Below are 19,391 nucleotides of genomic sequence, written 5' to 3'. Positions count from 1 at the left end.
ATTCACTCCTTTTGTCTGGGGACACAGTATTACGAGTCACAACCCTTGGTCTTGCTCCCTGGTCTACTACAAGCGATGCAGAATCACTTGGAAGAGGAAGAGTAGGCACATTCTGAATAACAACAGGTGAAGGCAAGGGGGCAGGCAAAGGGGCGACGGCTGGAAGAACAACATGAAGAACAGCAGGGAGGACCGAAGGAACTATAGGAGGGGGAACTACAACAGGAAGGGGCAAAGCGCCTGGAGGAGGGATGTACGGAGGTGGCGCGGAGGCATCGGGCCTTCGTTCATGCAAAAGCTTATTAATCAATTCATCTGACGTATGAAAATCTTTTGAAGGGTAGATTTTCTGAATGCCTAATTGTAACGCCCTATCCGTGTTCCTAACTGACTCCAATTGTTTATTTTGATCATATAACCGTGCCTTTTCGACACTTATCATATGTCTACGCATGTGTTTCTCTCTACTCTTTTGTTGCTGCAAAGCTTCTGTTTTCTAACTGTGCAACGCGTCAAATGCTGCAGGTCTAGCCTTTTTCTTTACTAATACAGACTCTAAATATTCTATACGAGGGATTTCAAAACTACCATTGATTGGCCACCGAAGTTTAGAATTATGTCTGGTTTGTCTGTGCCAAATACAAAAAACAATGGAGGGATTCCAAGCAAAAGAATTACCCACGGCCGTGCCTGGAAAAAGCACGTGAAAATAGACCAACTAAGAGGCCGGTCTATAAAAGTTCTTTAAGATTGCGACCACGTTTAAACGCACATCTAGGTGCAGAAATGGGGTTTTCGCACTTAGATAAGAGATGCCAGTTCTTCCTAACTATACTCACAATCTTGTGGGACAGAGGACTGTAAGTACTCACAAACACCAGACCATCAGGATCTGGTGCGACAAATTTGTTCTTATACTCTAAAAGGGGTTGTCGATGGTTATTGAAAGCCCTTTTAAGAGAACGTTTTACAATTTTACGAGGGTAACCTCTTTGAATGAGATTCTCACTCAAATTGGCTGCTTCTTCGTAGAATGTATCGAGATTGGTACTATTCCTCTTCAACCTCAAAAATTGACCAAAAGGAAGGTTATCACGAAGTGTTTTAGGATGGAAACTGTCATACCTTAATAACGAGTTACGGTCAGTGGGTTTGTGAAACGGTTTAACTTGTAACGTGTTATTGATGGAATTTACTTCAATTGTAAGATCTAAAAAGTCAATTATGTGTCTGTCATGATGGATCGTGAACTGCAGTAAAGGATTGATGCCATTGAGCCAGTCAAAAAAGGCCAATAGTTGGTGTTCATTTCCATGCCAGATCATCGACACGTCATCAATATACCTTTATAATTCTTACGGTATATTTTATTCAATTAATAAATCAATTTTTCAATGATGTATAGGATGTGAATTGAATTTTTTCACCTCCCAGTGTGTGATGTGTTTTATGTGGATTTAATTGTATTAGTAACTAAATGTTTGAACTTTATCCAGTCTTGTCCCTTTAACCAAACTAGGTTTCTTATCCCGGCCTCTTAGTTTGTCTGTGCCAAATGTCATTAAATGCTATACTACCAAAGCCTTTCTTACAGTACATAGTACATGCCGGCGACCCCTCCTGTGGTGCGGGACGGCTATCTTCCAAAGATTGTCTGTCGCTCCGGAATAATGCCCTAAAGCAGGCAATTTCCCAGGCATATCAAAGTTCTGGTGTTACCTGGTTAAATAATTGTGCTCGCGAGTACAATGTTCCAAATTCAAATTGTCAGGGTTAGATTAAGAATCGGGGGACGATTCACCTGACCAAAGGACTGGGAGGCCCGATCGGGTTACTAAGGACAATGCTAGGGACCCACGTGTCTGGTGATTTTCGGCAAATTTACCCACCTCAAATATATGGACCCTCGTCAAGACGTCGTCTCAGGCTACAGCTCACCGTCCAGGGATCGGATCGTGCAGTTTCGTCGAGGAATTCGGTTCTCGTCTAGAGTGGCCGGTTCTGTTGGCACCGTCCGATCCCCATCCGAATAGCCGAGCCAACCTTCAACGAGACGAAGTCAATCTTGAGGGTCCCTATTCGGGCGCCATCTGTGGAATCAGAAAAAATACAATATTACGGCTGTTACACCAAGCAAAGGAAAATACACCGACACGGGCTTGTAAAGATTCCCAGAATCTTTATTACAAAACTAAACAGTATTCAACAAAGTACACAAATAGCTATTTGGCCGTCAATACATCACAGAGACCACCAGCAGGGTTCAATGCGAGCAGTGAACAGAATTTCCTAGCTGGACATCGACGCATTTATACAATTTGTAAAATGATGTCCAGCCCTCTTACAGGTTAATTATACACTGGGCTAGGGTCGCGCCAGGTTCACTTTCCTAATTTACATATCTCGTGCATGCGGTTTACTTTTGAATATATTTACTAACACACTTCATTATTCTTTAATTTAACATTTACACTCTTTACATGCTGTTTTAATACAAACCAGACAAATGTTTCACATATTATATTTGGATAGCATTACTGTTCTTGTATAGTTGTAGTTTAACATTGCTAATTCAAGTAATCCCCTGCTCCCGAGGTCAACAAAGGACAAGGTCTACATGACCCTAACATGTAGCCTGAAGGCAGGTTAGACATTAACTCTCCTACAGAGGTTGGAGAGGTTAAGGCAAAAACAAGGGCACACGAGACGGCCATTTTAGATTACAGGGTGACTTTGTACAAAAACCCCAAAATGGCGGTTCTAACCTAAAATGTAGGCTTGATTTAAGATGAGGGTTTACATCAATTTCTAAGGTCAAGACCTTGCCGTAGAGAGTTATTTGTGTACAATTTTAAGCAACTTGGCGTAGGCCAATATACATACAAATCGTTATAATAGGAGGCATAATTTAATATCCGGTTTGACAGTACCTCCCGCATAACTACCGGCTGATATCTTTGCTGGATTCACTTGGTAAGGTTTTTGGTAAGGTGCTTCAGCTTAGAGTAGAGGAATGGTGTGAAGTTCATCAGTTATCGTTTCCTTTTTAGGCAGGTTTCAGGAGAGGGATCAGCACAATGGGCCAAGTATTCCATCTTCTTTTAATACTCTAGAAATTTGTAAAGCTCAATAGGCAAAATAGCTATTTAACTTTTAGCTATTTGCAAACTGCAGTTGACACTGTACCGTGTGCACAACTGTGGAGCAGGTTTGGACAGCTAAATATTCCTTCTGCCCTTTTTACTGGTATCATGCTGCTCTATAATAATAACTTTGCATCTGTATAATGTGCCGGCATTCAGGGTTGGGGGTCTACGTTTAACATGGAGGCTGGTGTCTGGCAAGGCTGCGTTCTAGCTCCTTTATGTTTTTCTTTTTTTATTAATGATATAATAGATAATAGCTCTGAATTGGAGGTCGTTGCCCCAGGCCTAGGTGGAAAGAAAATAGCAACTCTGTTCTATGCAGATTATGCAATTTTAATATCTAAAACACCTGCTGGGTTGCAAAGTCAATTATCTGCTTTTAATAATCCAGCAAAGGATAGAGGTCTCAAAGTAAACACTGTTAAAACAAAGATTAGAATTGGTCCAGCAGTAAGAGGTAAGAACCTGCCGAATTCGCAATTCACCTCGATGATACCCCGGTGGACATTGTTGGGGAGTTTGATTACTTGGGTATCAGAATCAACAATTATATAAGCTGGAAACCCCAATTGTTTGAAAGTAATACTGTATTGAGCAGAATGGGGGACGCTGCGCTTCCATTTTCTTTTTTTAATAATGGGTCAGCTCTGTCCAGTGTAATGGAGGTGAATAACACGCAGGCAGTGACAGCTTTCCTTTTCTGCCTGCTGGGCCTAGAGACCAAAGCTACTCCTGTCTGACGACACGCCATGAGGCCGAAACATTTCTGGGGAGGTTTGTGGTCTCGTGCAGAAGGATGTGACCTAGCAGTTCGGGCTGGAATGCCTCTTTGGGCGTGGGATCGAGCCCGATTTGAATATGGTCTTTCACCTTTTTGTAATGGCTTGGCAGGTGAAGAACGATGGCCTGTAGGTTTCCCCATCGCAATTGCCACAGGTTCAATTTTAATTCTAAACCTGTCAGCCATCACCTCTTTGTTTTGGCTTCGGTCATGGTTCGTGAATGGACTACTCGCTTACCACATAAATTGCGCCATCCCTCACATCACACCCTGTGCTCCTGGCAGTTACCATGGCGCTTATACCAACACTGTGAGTTTACCCCGAACATCGCTTGTCAATTTCCGAGCATCTCCACTGTTGTCATGGCTACGTGGCACACATCTAATACGCGGCACACGTCTATATGTCAGTGCGTGATACAGAAACAACACAGAACTATAAAGAAGTGAGCATCCATATCGCCGGCGCTTCTGATCACAGTAAGTCCTCCTTGACTCCCTTTCCTGCATTCCTATAATGTCCCTTGTCTACCGTTGCTGACCCCTGCTTTGTGACTACTCGACTTCCCATTGATCATGTCTTTTGGTACCGTACTGACATCTTGGTTGACCAGACCCTTCTTCTTTTACTCGGGTTGCCTACTCGATTGCCCTCATTGGATTTTGTTTACTTTGGCCTGGGCTGCACAAGTATCATGGAACCTACCAGCCTTTTGCTGGACATTATGCACTGAACTTTGGACGCTACGCTGTGACATTAGAGTGCATCCTGTCTATCATGAGTGCGTCCTCGTGCCACCTGGGAAACAGGTCCCTACCAACCCCCATTCATTTCCTCTCCCTTTGAGCCTTGCTCTTTCTCCCTTCCTTTCCTTTATTTTTTCTTCACAAGTATATGCAACCAAGCTAAGAGTTTTTTGCCAACAGCCAGTCTCCTTTACTTTGAAGCCCATTCCCAGTGCGATACAGGTTAGTGTATGTCACTCTGTTTAATTTACTTTTCATTGTACTCAGACACTAAAACCGGTTCTTTGTTTTCTTTACAGCCTGACGAATACCTGGTGGTATTGTTGCTCTTCCATCTGACCTCACCCCAATCCATATAATCAAACAGACAGGGCAGTGTTTCACGGAAAAGTTCGCCCTCTTTGAGGAGGCCCACAGTGGGCTAGCCAGCTGCAGCATTATTGACGGCAGGTTCCCCCTTATCATTCAAGGATTCACTGTACCCAGACATTGGTCACATGAGTACTGACAGAATCAGAAGCCTTTTCCAATGGATGTGGCTGATACCTTGACCAGCCTATTGCAGTTGGTAGTAGATTTGCGGACCGACATGACTACTGCTCAGTCCGATATCCATCGTAGAATGGATGCTTTGCGTGATTTTGCACAGCAGCCCCAGCATGTAGATTACTCAGGAGCTGCAGCATCAGCTCCTGTCTATTTCATTATTCCGCATAATCTGGTTCCAGTTTTGATGTCCACACAGTTTCCTCTAGCACCCCCTGAAAGATTTCAAGGTGACCCAAAATAATACTGTACCTTCATTAATCAAGGCAAGTTACATATCTTGTGTCATCCTGCCTCGTTTCCCGATGCTACTACGAAGGCAGCATGTATTCTTTTTTATCTTGGCAGCACCGCAGCTGCTTGGGCCAATCCCTTGTTAGAGCCCAACAGTTACATGTTGTTTGATTACGATGCACTTACCAATGCTATGAATTGCGTCTTCGCCACCCGCTACAAGACGCAAGCCACTGATTTAGAATTCCTTGATCTAAAACAGGGTAGTTCCCCTTTTCTAACTTATCTAGCCAGGTTCAATCAGTTGGCTGCAGAAATGGGATGGCCTATGGCTGCTGTCTTTTATAGAGGTCTATCTGATGAGTTAAAAGACGTAATTGCCACGGTCCCTGTGGTCCCTGTGGGGTTCCCTGAATTACTTGATCTAGTACTTCAGATTGATGCCCGGATGGGTGAGAAGAGACTTCCACAACCCTTGCCCGCTAAGCTGGAAACTTCTGTTCCTACCACAACGGAATGTGAATCTATGCAAATGGGTGGTATTTGTGGTCCTTTGTCTAATGCAGAAAGAGAACATAGGCATTCTTCAAATCTGTGCATGTATTGCAGCTCGCCAGACCACTTCTTACGTAACTGCCCTAAAAGACTGGTAAATAAATAGGGAAACTACAAAGCTCGACCATAGAGGAAGTCTCTCAGTTGAGTAATAGCCCTCTGGACTCCTTGTCTCTGAACGCTTTGTTGCCTGTTTACCTTCCCGTCTTATTGCCTAGAGCGTGAAGTAACACTACAAACCCGAGCCGTTCGTGACTCTGGAACCACCGGGAACTACATTGACATTGTATATGCCCTCCAAGTGGGTATATCTGCTGTACCCAAAGCACAACCCGAGATGGTCACTGCAGTAGATGGTACTGCTATTGTTTCCAGTCTAGTGATCAAACAGACTCCATGGCCCTCATCACGACTCAGGCGGTAAGTGATTGAAATTACCGCCATGGCGTAATGAGCGTTAACGCCATGGTCCGATGGCGATAAGAGCGCCACATTACGACCCATCGCGCACGAGCATTACGCCATGGCGGTAACGTAAACTACGCCATGCCGTAAACAGCCCTTACCGCCCTCGTTAACAGCGCAGGGTGACCTACCGCCACCCATCATTGCGCCGACCGTAGTCAGCGGTCACCGTAATTAGCGGTGACCGCAATTAGGCGGAACCGGAAATAGCGTAATCGCGGCGGAACGGGAAACAGCACAGCGGCCATCTTAAAAAACACAATCCATTGCCATCCTACCCAACCACACCACAACCAACCCTCAAACCCTGACATTCCCATAACCCACCCATTTCCACAGCCAACCATGCCTAAAGTTGTCAAGAAGGCATGTGACAGGCAGCGGCAGGAGCGCTTCAGTCGAGAGGAACTGCAAATGCTTGCAGACACGCTCCAGGAGAAGGCTGATGTTGTCTTCTCCAATGAGATGACCCGAACAGCCATAGGCCGCAAAAAGGAGGTGTGGGAACTTGTGGCACAACGTGTCAGTGCTGTTGGAACCACCCCACGCACCTCCAAACAGTGCCGCAAGAGATGGGACGACCTGCGGATCAGGGTCCGGGGCATTATGTCTGCCAACCGTAACCTGGCCCTGGGAACTGGCGGGGGAGCAGACTCCCCACTGAAGATGCAGCCATGGGAGGAGACATGTGCCTCTCTGATTGGCATTGAGTGCATCGAAGGTGTCGGCGAGATGGAGAGTGGGGCCCCGAGATCTGGAGACACAGGTAGGTGCCTCATATCCAGCCTTGCAAGACACCCTGATACACTTGCACGTGACAATCACAATGTGGCAGACGCAACACATCAGAAGATGAGCCACACCCTGCGCACATGCAGCATGTACACTGTACAGTAGGCAGACACACACCTGCATGCAAAACCGAACCTAAAGGGAGGCAACCTGTATGTCACGGGCTACTAACTCCACCATCTATCCATTTCACTCTTCACAATGCCTGCTCAATGTCCGCTGAACCATCAATAACAGTCACCCTCCTCTGCTCCACCACAGGCTCGCAATCGGACACTGGCAGGGACGACAGCACCAGCACCCCAGCCAAGAAGCCCAGGAAAGTGGGAGAGGGGAACCATGCATCCACCTCTGCTGGACCCAGGCAGAATCCACGCCAGGCTGAAGAGCCCAGGGCAGCAAAGTCCCCCGAGGAAGGGGTGGTGACAGTACCTGCAGCCCAACCACACCCACTGTTGCCCACTGAGGGCAATGCGTCAGCAGGGAGCAGTACTGTTGGGGAGACTGCAGCCATCGCTGCCTGCTCCGACAGTGATGTGGAGGATGACACCGGACTTCACCACAACACACAACTGCACTCACCACACCTATCCCCAATCAGCCATCATGGAGATGACACCCTGGGCCCATCGCCAGCTAATTCATGGCCAGCAACTCCAAGCCCAGTGGGAGTTGTGGAAGATGGGAGTAGTCCCATTGGTCCCCCATTGGCACCCCCCATTGGGCCAGAATTCCAGCTGTCGCTGGAGCAGATTGCCAACAGGCAGGAAGCACTGGGCACACTCCTCACGCAGCATGTAGCAGAATGTGTAAGTACCAGTGCAGCCATGGAGAGGAGTGCTGATGGCATCAGGAATGCCATCCAAACTGCCAGCAGGGACATTTGCACCGAACTTGCTGCAGGGCGGCAGATGATGAGCCAGCTCATCCAGACAATTCTGGACACATGCCGTACTGAGCAGCCCGGTACATCCTCGGCTGCAAGTTCAGCACAAGCCTCTCCCGTCCGCAGGTCATCCAGGACCCTGAGGAGCACAGGCAGGGGGGCCCCAGGTTCCGGGAGAGGGGGCAGTCAATAGTGTGCTGAACTATACTCACTTCACCACGGGCACTGTCACATGTTTGCAGGGTGTTCAGGGAGGAGGGGGAGGGGGGTATTGGGTGTGTTGGAGTGTTCAGGGGGGAGGGGGAGGGGGGTATTGGGTGTGTTGGAGTGTTCAGGGGGGAGGGGGAGGGGGTATTGGGTGTGTTGGAGTGTTCAGGGGGGAGGGGGAGGGGGGTATTGGGTGTGTTGGAGTGTTCAGGGGGGAGGGGGAGGGGCACAGTTATACCTATTCAGTAGTACAATACACTTTTTCTTTTCTCACAAACTAAAAGTGTGGACATTGCTCATTGCGTATGTGTGCTTTATTGTTACAGTCCACAGTGTTGACATACCAGACACACACAGTGCCCCAAGTGCCATCCATATGTCACACACTCGCTGTGTGTGCTAGAAGTATTGGTCAATGACATTCTGACGCATAATATGGCCCTCCTGTGCATCGCTGCCTCCCTGAGGTGCTGCCCCATCCCCATCATCATCATCCCCATCATCAGGTGGTTGTGGTTCTGCGTCAGGGGGCAGAGGCACGTTTCGTCTGATGCACATATTGTGTAGCATGACACATGCCATGACGATCTTTGCAACCTTCTCATGGCGGTACAGGAGTGCCCCGCCAGACCTGTTGAGGCAGCGGAAACGTGCCTTCAGTAGGCCAAAAGCATGCTCTATCACCACACGGGTACGTGCATGGTTATGGTTGTAGTCCTCCTCATGCTGGTTCGATGGGTTCCGGACTGGTGTGAGGAGCCACCTCTTCAGGGGATAGCCCGCATCACCTGTAAAATGTGAGAAAAGAATGTGTCAGGAACGAGATTGATATGTGAACATGACGCACAACCATGCCTTGATTCTGACTGTTACTGTGCACCAATTGGAGTTGTGGTTATGGATTTACGCTGTGCAACCAGTATGTGTTCATGGCTCTCATGTACTGTTTTGCGTGCTAAAACACAATGCAGGGGGGACGATTGCCTTGTGAGTGGCCATCCACTGTGTCCGTTCAGGCCGTCATTCATGTGACCTTGCACGTGTCCTGTGAGCTTGAAGCTCACATGATAGCAACATCGATGTCTGGCTCATTATGACCCCAGTGAGCATTACTGGTGTCAATGGGGACAGTTTGTGGGTCTTGTAGTGGTGCATTGATGTCCCTGTCTGTCATGTGCCTCCTTTGTGCGCAGTTGTGGGGGACAGGCCTTTCAGTAGTTGGTGCATGGTGACGTGCATGTTGGTGTTATTCTTTAGGGTCAATGCGGCCACAATTGCACTATGCACTTGCAAATGGTTGTGTCGTTTTTGGGATGCCCTTTCATTCACATGTTGGGATGATTAGGTCAGGCATGATGTGTACACTTCTCTGTTGACGTCAGTGCTGCCACAGGGAATGATCTGGCTACTGCTAGTTGCACCCACCCCCCTGTATCTGCCAGATGTAATATGCATTGGTACGTCATTCAACACCCACTTTGCATTTCCATGCTCATGTCATTAGACTCACCGAGTAGGTAGGATCTTGGGCCTGCATGTCGCTCCATGTAGCGTGGTATTGTTGAGTTCCGAAGGATCATAGAATCATGGGTTGATCCGGGGAATCTGGCACAACAATGTGTGATGATCCTGTTGGAGTCACAGACCATTTGCACGTTGATTGAGTGGAAATGTTTACGGTTGCGGTACGGTACCTCCATGGCATGTGGGACCACCAATTCAACATGGGTGCAGTCAATGGCACCAATGCAACCAGGTATGCCGGCCAGTGCATGGAAACCCACTTTGGTGTTGGCAATCTCCTGGGCAGACCGTGGTAATGAGATGTGGTCATCTGTGTGCTTGAGGAGGGCATCGAGCACCTGCATCAGTGTACGCGAGAATAATGGTTGTGATATGCCATGCAAGTGCCCCACTGTGTGCTGGTAGGTGCCTGTGGCCAGGAAGTGGAGCACGGACACTACCTTCAGTAGGGGGGGGGGTGGCAGTGGGTGTATCAATCATGCTGACGATGTCGTTGTGTATCATGTCCACAATGGTGGTGATGGTGTCCCGGTCCAGTCGGTACAGGGTGTGGATCTGCTCAGCGGTGAGGTTGAATGGGCTGGGTCTGATGCGTGGGATTGGGGGCTGCCTGCGTGGTGGCACTGGCTGTGCTGGTGGGGCTTGCTGGGCCTGCCTTGCCCTCCTTCTCCTCCTGCGTCTCCTCTGTGCAGCCTGTTGTTGTTGTTGTTGTTGTGGTTGTGGTTGTGGTTGTTGTAGTTGCTGTTGTAGCACTCGCATTGCTATCAGGTCCTCCAGCCCCAACATTGCTAGTCCTATTGGTATCATTGTGGAGTGTGACTGGGTGTGGGAAGGGGTGGGGTGTGCTCTTTTTGTACTTCCTGTGTCTGTATTGCCTTCACCTGTGCTGTTTCTGTGCACCTGTGGCAGCTGCATTCACTTTACATGGCCCTTTACGGTTGGTTCGCGATGGCGTAATTTGCACCATGGCGGTAAGGTACTTAACGGCCTGGGTGATGGCGTTAGGGGCATGTCCGCTTGGGTCGGCATTCCCGCACCTTTCCGCCATGGCGCTAAGTACGGTGTGGATGTTCGCGTGCGCGCGCTCTTGGCGCAGTCAGCGGCAGCGTTAGCTACGATGCCGCTAGTGACATCGTAGTTTACGGTCACGGGTCGTAATCGGCCCGAGCGGAAGACGATGGCGGTAATCGTTTACCGCCATCGTTTTTCGCTTTGCGCCAGGGTCGTAATGAGGGCCCATGTATCACAATGGTCACTGATTCTGGACACCAAGAATGCCTATCCTTTGATCTTATAGCAACTTCCCAGTACAAGGTCCTTTTGGGCATTCCATGATTACAAGAGCACAAACCACACATCGACTGAGAAAAGCATGAGGTTTCATTTTTGTCTGATTATTGTCAAGTCAGTGTTTAGACTCCAACACAACTGTGTCAAACTCTCCATGTGTTGCTATACTCGAAGCTATTCCCTCAGTCAGAGCTGTAACCCGACTGGTTAACACCAAGGTCCCCGCTCTTATCAGGAGTTTTCGGATTTGTTTGATAAGGGTAAAGCCGAGCAGTTACCTCCTAATTGTCCTTATGATTGATCCATAGAATTGATTCCAGGCTCCAAGATCCCTAGCAGATGTATATACTCCCTAACGGTCAACGAAGACTGGATTCTGAAGGATTATTTGGACAAGGCACTCGCTAGCAGTTTCATCCGTCCCTCCAGATCCTCTGCTACTTCTCCGCTGTTTTTCGTGCCTAAAAAAGAAGGCAATCTGAGAGTCTGCATCGATTATAAAGCATTGAATGCCAACACTGTTAAAAATCAGTATCCCTTGTCTCTTATCTCGGCTATTTTGGATCAACATGGTTCCTCATCGATTTTTACTAAGCTAGATCTAAGAGGTGCCTACAATCTTGTTCGAATAAAAGAAGGCGACAAATGGAAGACCGCATTCAAAACACGTTATGGTTTATATGAATACCTGATGATGACTTTCGGGCTCTGTAATGCCTCTGCCACTTTTCAATACTTCCTGAATGACATCTTTCAAGATATGTCAGATCAGTATATGATCATTTACCTGGATGATATCCTTTTTTACTCTGATACTGTTGAACAACATGTAGAACACGTGCGTTCAGTTTTACAGAGACAACGAGAACACCACTTGTTTGCCAAAGCAGATAAATGTATGTTTGACGCTACAGAAGTTGAATTCCTGGGGTACGATATAACGGATAAAGGGGTTAAGATGAGTCACTCGAAAGTTAAAACAGTACTGGACTGGCCCGTTACTGATTCTTTGAAGGCCTTGCAGTCCTTTCTTGGCTTTGCAAACTTCTATAGAAGGTTCATTCACTCCTTCTCCTCTATCGTGACTCTGTTAACTCATCTCACTAGTCCCAAAGTAGCATTCAGATGGAATCCTGCCACTTAGGCTGCTTTTGAGTGTTTGAAAACAGCCTTCCCCACTGTACCAGTCTTACAAAATCCTGATCCTCTGCTGCCGTTTCTAATGGAAGCGAATGCCTCTGACATCTTTATCAGAGCGGTTCTTTCACAGACATGTCCTGGCACTGGCAAAACCCATCCCGTGGCTTTTTACTCTCGTAAACTGAACCTCTCCAAGCAGAATCACACTGTTACTGCACGTGAGCTCTTGGCCATTCGAGATGCTTTCACTGAGTGGTGGCATTATTTGTTAGGAGCCCGCCATACAGTGACCGTTTACACAGACCATCATAATCTGATTGCACTCAAGTCTGTAAAATGTGTAACTGCTGGGCAGGCTCATTAGCATTCCTTCTTCTCCTTGTTCAACTTTCTCATCACCTATCGACTTGCTGTGCCCAATACCAAGGCGGACGCTCTTTCTCGCTTGAGTGAGCCAATTTCCCTTCTGGGGGGGTCTCAGCATGTTTTGCTTCCTCACAAAGTAGCTTGTGGTTGTATCCCTCATAAAATCCTTAGGGAAAGTATCAAGTCCTGGGTTATTTCACATGTTGCCAAGGTGGAGGACATCAACGCCCACATCATTAACAGCTTACCGTACGTCGAGGGCAATATTTACATTTCCAATGAGGAATCTCGGAAGTGTGCACTACAGTGGTGTCATGATTCCCTTATAGCTGTTCATCCGGGGAGGAGTAAAACTTTGGAGTTACTACGTAGGTGGTCTTGGTGGCCTACTGTGTTCCGAGATGTCGCTGACTATGTCCCAACATGTTCTGTGTGTACGCAGTGTAAGGGCCAAACTCACAAACCAATGGGTCTCTTACGCCTGCTCCCCATTCCTCATAAACCCTGCTATATGGTTTCAATGGACTTCATAGTTCAACTCCCAGCAGTCCGATACCTTATGGGTTGTCATTGACTACTTTACCAAGTTGGCTCTCTTTGTACCCTGTATCAGTGTGCATTCGACTCCTGTGTTGGCTGATTTCTATCTGAAACATGTATTTAATTTCTTTGGTCTACCTACAGTTCTTGTCTCCAACAGGGGTACTCAATTCACCTATCACTTCTGGAGACCTTTGACTTATCTTGTGGCATTGAGGATCGATACTCAAGTGCTTATCATCCTAAAACTGAGAGGCAGACCGAAAGACTGAACGCCACTTTAGAGCAATATCTTTGTTTTCTTCTCCTACATTATCAGGAATCCTGGTTGAACGTCTTGTTTTCTGCTGAATTTGCCTACAACAACTCCGTTCATTCTTCTGTTTGTTCCTCTCTTTTCTATGCCTTGTACGGGCAACACCCTTGTTCGATCCCACTGGAAGGGTCTCTCCCTTCTGAGAATCCTGCTGCTCATGCTTCAGTTTGGGATCTCGTCGTCCTACACAAAACTATTAAAGACCATTTGGAACAGGCACAATGTCGCTCTAAGAAATATGCGGACATGCACCATGCCCCTGCCCCGAACGATCAAGTTGGCATGAAAATTTGGTTAGCCACTAAAAACCTGAAGATCTATTGTGCACGCAAACCCTTACCGTGTTATGTGGGTCCCTATAACATACTCTGTGTCATTAAACCTGTTTCCTTGCACATTCGCCTCCTGGCAGCTTGGCGTGGCCATATAGTTTTTCATGTATTTCTTTAGAAATCTTGTATTCCTGCCACTAGGTTATCAACTTGTCCACCCCCTGTGGTGGTGGATGGTGACGAAGAATATGAGGTCTACGCCATCCTGGATATGAGGTTGCAGAAAGTTAGGCGTTTTTATATAGTGGACTGGAAGGGCTACGGTCCAAAGGAGTGGACTTGGGAGCATATTGAGAACATCCGTCCTTCTCTATGCTCCTCTATTGTTGGACCGTTTTCATGCCTCTAAAAGCGTGCCACTTCCTTGTCACAGTTCGTGAATGGAGTACTCGCTTACCACATAAGCAGTGCCGTCCATCACATCAAACCCTGCGCTCTGGCAGTTGCCATTGCGCTTATACCAACGTCATGAGTTTACCCCAAACATTGCTTGTCGATTTCTGAGCATCTCCCCTGTTGTCATGGCTATGTGGCGCACAGCTTATACGTGACGTCTGTAGGTCAGTGCGTGATACAGAAACAAAATGGAACTATAAAGAAGTTAGCATCCATATCGCCGGCGCTTCTGATCACAGTAAGCCCTCCTTGACTCCCTTTTCTGCATTCTTACTATGTACCTTGTCTACCGTTGCTGACCCCTGCTTTGTGACTACTCGACTTCCCTTGGATCATGTCTTTTGGTACCGTACTGACATCTTGGTTGACCGGATCCTTATTCGGGTTGCCTACTCGATTGCCCTCGTTGGATTTTGTTTACTTTGGCCTGGGCTGCACAGGTATCATGGAACCCACCAGCCTTTTGCTCGACATTATGCACTGAACTTTGGACTCTACGCTGTGACATTAGAGTGCATCCTGTCTATTATTAGTTCCCCCCTGTGCTGCCGGGAAACAGGTACCTACTAACCCCATTAACTTTCTCTCCCTTTGCGCCAATCCTTTTTTCCCTTCCTTTCCTTTATTTTTTCGTCACAAGTATATTCGACCAAGCTAAGAGTTTTTTGCCACCAGCCAGTCTCCTTTACATTGAAGCCTATTCCCAGTGCGATACAGGTTAGTGTATGTCACTCTGTTCAATTTACTTTTCATTGTACTCAGACACTAAAACTGGTTCTTTATTTTCCTTACAGCCCTGTCGGTATAATCAATAGACAGGGCAGTGTTTCACGGGACAGGTCGCCCTCATTGAGGAGGCCCACAGTGGGCTAGCCAGCTGCAGCATTATTGACGGCAAGCCCCCCCCCCTATCATTCGCGGTTTCGCTGTACCCACACATTGGTCACGTCAGTACTGACAACTTCCATTTTCGGTGCAGAATTGCAGGAGCATTGCGATACCTCATTGCTGGAAATCAAATAAAATAAAATTCCAAAAGGCTCCTCTCATTGCCATACAGTGCTCACGACTAAGATGGAATTTGGGATTATTGGGATAATGTACAGGATAAGTATCGTGCCACTTATATTTTGGTTGAAGCTCTGAAATAGTGACCACCTCCAGGTGTACCTAGCGTCCCTCAGCGAATTTCTTAAATGGCCAGGAGCAGGGGATTTACCTTAGCTAGAATTTGTAAAAAGCAAGTTACTCAAGTTGAATTTGGGAAAATGATAGTCTGATCCTTGCTGTTGTGGTACACAGATGAAATCCACATTGAAGGGGGCATATGATTATCGGGTCTGGAACTAATTGTTAAGCATCACTGAGGGCAGCCGTCTATCGAACGACTACTTACATGTTAAAAACCATGCTACCTTTAAAACATATCTTGATAGACATGTGGTGGTTGCTCGTAAACGTTTGATTAAGTTGCGTTTGGGAATACTGCCTCTAAATGCACTGACCTGTAAATGGGGAACTCATCGATCGGTTAAATGTTGTTACTGCCTCTCGCAAAGTAAAACAGTAATACACTTTCTTTGGCACTTGTTTTATGCAGATCTTCAAGTTAACCCGATGCTGACAAACTTTGTCCCAGTCTTTAACGGTTGCCTGGAAGAAAAGACTTAGATTCATGCAGCTGGCTAAGTCATTTTATTCAGTTTTGTATAAGTGTGTTGCACCACATTCGTTCAATGTTTTATATTTACTGTACTGCATGCCATATAGCATGAGTCTGCACATTATTTCGTCTTTACTCCAGACCTTGGGGGAACTGACTACTGTATAATGCAGATTTGCATTTGAATACTGGTTTTTATCACGTCCAGTGCGTAGCCCTCGATGCCGCAATGCTTACAGTATAATTACTATACAATCTGCCTGTGTAAATACTTCCATTCTACTTCATCAGTACACCACTTATGTGAATAAGATTGCACATGTAAATATCACTGATTATTAGACTTACGGATCCCGCGCATCTGTAAATGATCCCATGTCTGTAATTATGCTACTTATGTGAATAAGATTGCAGATGTAAATAAACACTGATTATCATACTCACGGATCCTATGCATCTGTTAACGTCTGTAAATATGTGCAATATAACATATGCCAAACTTATGTTTTCTATTGTTGACTGTACCGCATTACCTGTTTTCCAGCGCCCAGATACCCACGGGTTTGGCGCGCTCTATAAATGTTAAATAAAAAATCTTTATATGTCATTTTTAAGTTTATCTCTAATTTTCGACATTCAAGCTGTTTTATTTTATGTGCATATTTGTGTGATTTATTGCTTAGTCGAAATAAACGGATTCATATTTAATTTAAAAACAAACCTATCTATTTTGGATGCTTGGGTTTATCCCTTAACCTGGCTGTTAATCATAACTTTTGATCTGTCACAGTATTATTCATTTTACTGAATATCCTCGTCTACATCCTCCTGCGTGATGTGGTGAAGCCATACTACAAGCCGCACCCATTATAAATCTGCCTGAGATCTGGCAAAGAAAGCTTGGGGACTCTCAGTCTGGGAGAGACAAGTGATTGTTGCTAGATCAAATGATAGCAGACTCTTCTGGATTGAGCAGGCCCGTGATAGCAGACTCTTCTGGATTGAGGAGGCCCGTGATAGCAGACTCTTCTGGATTGAGCAGGCCCGTGATAGCAGACTCTTCTGGATTGAGGAGGCCGGTGATAGCAGACTCTTCTGGATTGAGGAGGCCCGTGATAGCAGACTCTTCTGGATTGAGGAGGCCCGTGATAGCAGACTCTTCTGGATTGAGCAGGCCCGTGATAGCAGACTCTTCTGGATTGAGGAGGCCCGTGATAGCAGACTCTTCTGGATTGAGGAGGCCCGGGTTTTCTTGTTGTATCCTATTCAGCATCAGAGGTGTATATAATGCCAAAAGCAATGGTACATTTCTTTATAGAAATATAAAATCCATGGCATAGTAGCCCTAAACTGCAGACATCTGAAGAGTTGCCAAGTTATGTCAGGCATTTGAGATATGGGGGGAGGATATCAACTGGAAGAAGGTATTTGTGTAGTTGATTCCCAGCACTCTCATAAGACTCCTGGCCCAGATGCTGTCCCTTTCGACTTGTTTAAAGCGAATCTCGAGTTCTGGGCACCTTTGCTCATGTATGCTTTTAATGTAATATGACATAGTGGCTCTATTAAAGCAAGTTCGGATAGGGGCCGGATAGGGACCATTTTCAAGAAAAGGGATAGGGATTTACTAAAATCGTATAAATCAGCTTGACTCTGCCTCAAAGTTTTTAAGGAGATGTCTTCACTCCAGACTTCAATGTCTTCATTGGTTATTTGGGAATTGCAACAAATCATTGTGGGAATGATTTACCTGGTTTGGTCTCTGATCCTGTACTGTTGTCATCAACAAAAAACAATGGTGTTCCATATTCTCTCAGAGGTGGACATTAAGGCACGTGGGACTGATACGAAAGAGAGCAAGAGAGCGAGCCAGAGTGCAGCACGCAAGTCTGTGTAGCCAAGACATACAGAAGGGCCCGTCCCCATTCGAAGTGCAGTCAGGAGGCACAGACGGCCAGGACTGCGCAGCAGCAGGGAAGTCAGCTGAGCACTGCTCCCTGCAATAATGCAGAGAGTTGGAGAAGCTCAGCTCCGCCGCACCAAGAAGAGACGCGACCACATGGTTGACAGCACCTGCCGCCCAAGCCATTTCAGGAACCAATGGGAAACACAGAGACCCGCACACCTATGCGGATACCATAAAAAAGCCGGAAGTGCGCTGCCACCTCCCCAGAGGAACATCACTGAAACGAGCCAGGTACGTGGTACGTTCGGATACTGGATGGAGGGTGGACCGGCCCAGAGATACCCCATTTGATAGCCCGAGACGGACGATAATCCACATTTCCCAAACCGGGGTGAGGAAGCAAAGGGTCCAAGAGAGGCTGACATATCCCACAGCCCAGAACGGGTAAAGAATGTATGTAACCCACGCTGCTGTGAGAAGGCGAAAAGCCCTGGAAAGCTTGAGGCAACAGCTGAGGCCCTAGAGATACCCCACGCCGGTATGAGAGTCTAAAAAGCATGAGAGGGGCTGAGAGAAAAAAGAGCCCAAGGGAGGTGGAGTGGATATCCCGCTGGAGGGTCAACCCTGAGACCCTAGGGAGGGGAACGAACTGAAGGGGTTCCGAACCGAGCCGGAAGAGGCCTGGCTATCCAGGAACACTTTAAGAGTGTCTGTTTTGTGTAGATCTGAACAGCAGGCCCGAAGGTGTTCAGGCATTCAATTTTCCCATACACCACGGGCAAGTGGTCTACGGAACCCATTGTGTTGGAAGTGTAAGATGGTCACAGATTCCCCAGAGACATTGTTTGGTGACATCTGAAACAGTACAGTACAGGTCAGAATCCAGCCAATTGGGCAAGAGGCCCTTAAGTATTTTCATTTGCAGTTCTTATTACGTTGTAATGGTGGGGTTAGAATTAGGGCAGTTAGGTTTCCAGATGGAGGACAGCTTTGCTTTTGTATGACATCCTGTGGTGCACCATTGTGGACTTTTTTCTTTCTTTCAGCATAGGAACCAGAGTGATAGGATTAGACAAGGGTTTATGCACCAAAGTAAAATCCTTTCAATACGAAACACAATGAGTTGTCCGTCTTCTGATTCTGACTTAACCAAAGTGGTGTCAGAAGTGGGAACCGAACAACCTGACACAAGGTTGGGACCAATATTTGTGAAACGACTATATCCAGAAGCATGCTTACCTGCAAGGCCCATACCCCAATCCATTGGCTAGGATTCCTTTAGCATGAAAGAAGTTAGCACAGCTAGTCAAGAGGGGAGGTTGTTTCCTTCAGGTCAGACTGTCTGTGCCAGGAGGATAGCTCAGGGGCAACAAATTCGACTTGGCAGCAAGAAAACCAAGGCAGCACAGATTTGAGTCCCAGTTCTGCACTTAGAGCATGGTCTAAAGTGTTAAACACATTATAAAAGGTAAATTAATTTGAATTAACCATCTCTCCTCCCCAAGGCAGCTATCTCAGACTGACTGCAAATACTCACTAGAAGTAGCTTCCGGATCCAT

Source organism: Ambystoma mexicanum, chromosome 12 (genome assembly GCF_040938575.1).
Source record: "Ambystoma mexicanum isolate Mex_15411 chromosome 12, UKY_AmexF1_1, whole genome shotgun sequence".
NCBI classification, from domain to species: Eukaryota; Metazoa; Chordata; class Amphibia; order Caudata; family Ambystomatidae; genus Ambystoma; species Ambystoma mexicanum.
The sequence above is the reverse complement of the archived record's forward strand: the minus strand, read 5'-3'. Positions refer to the sequence as shown.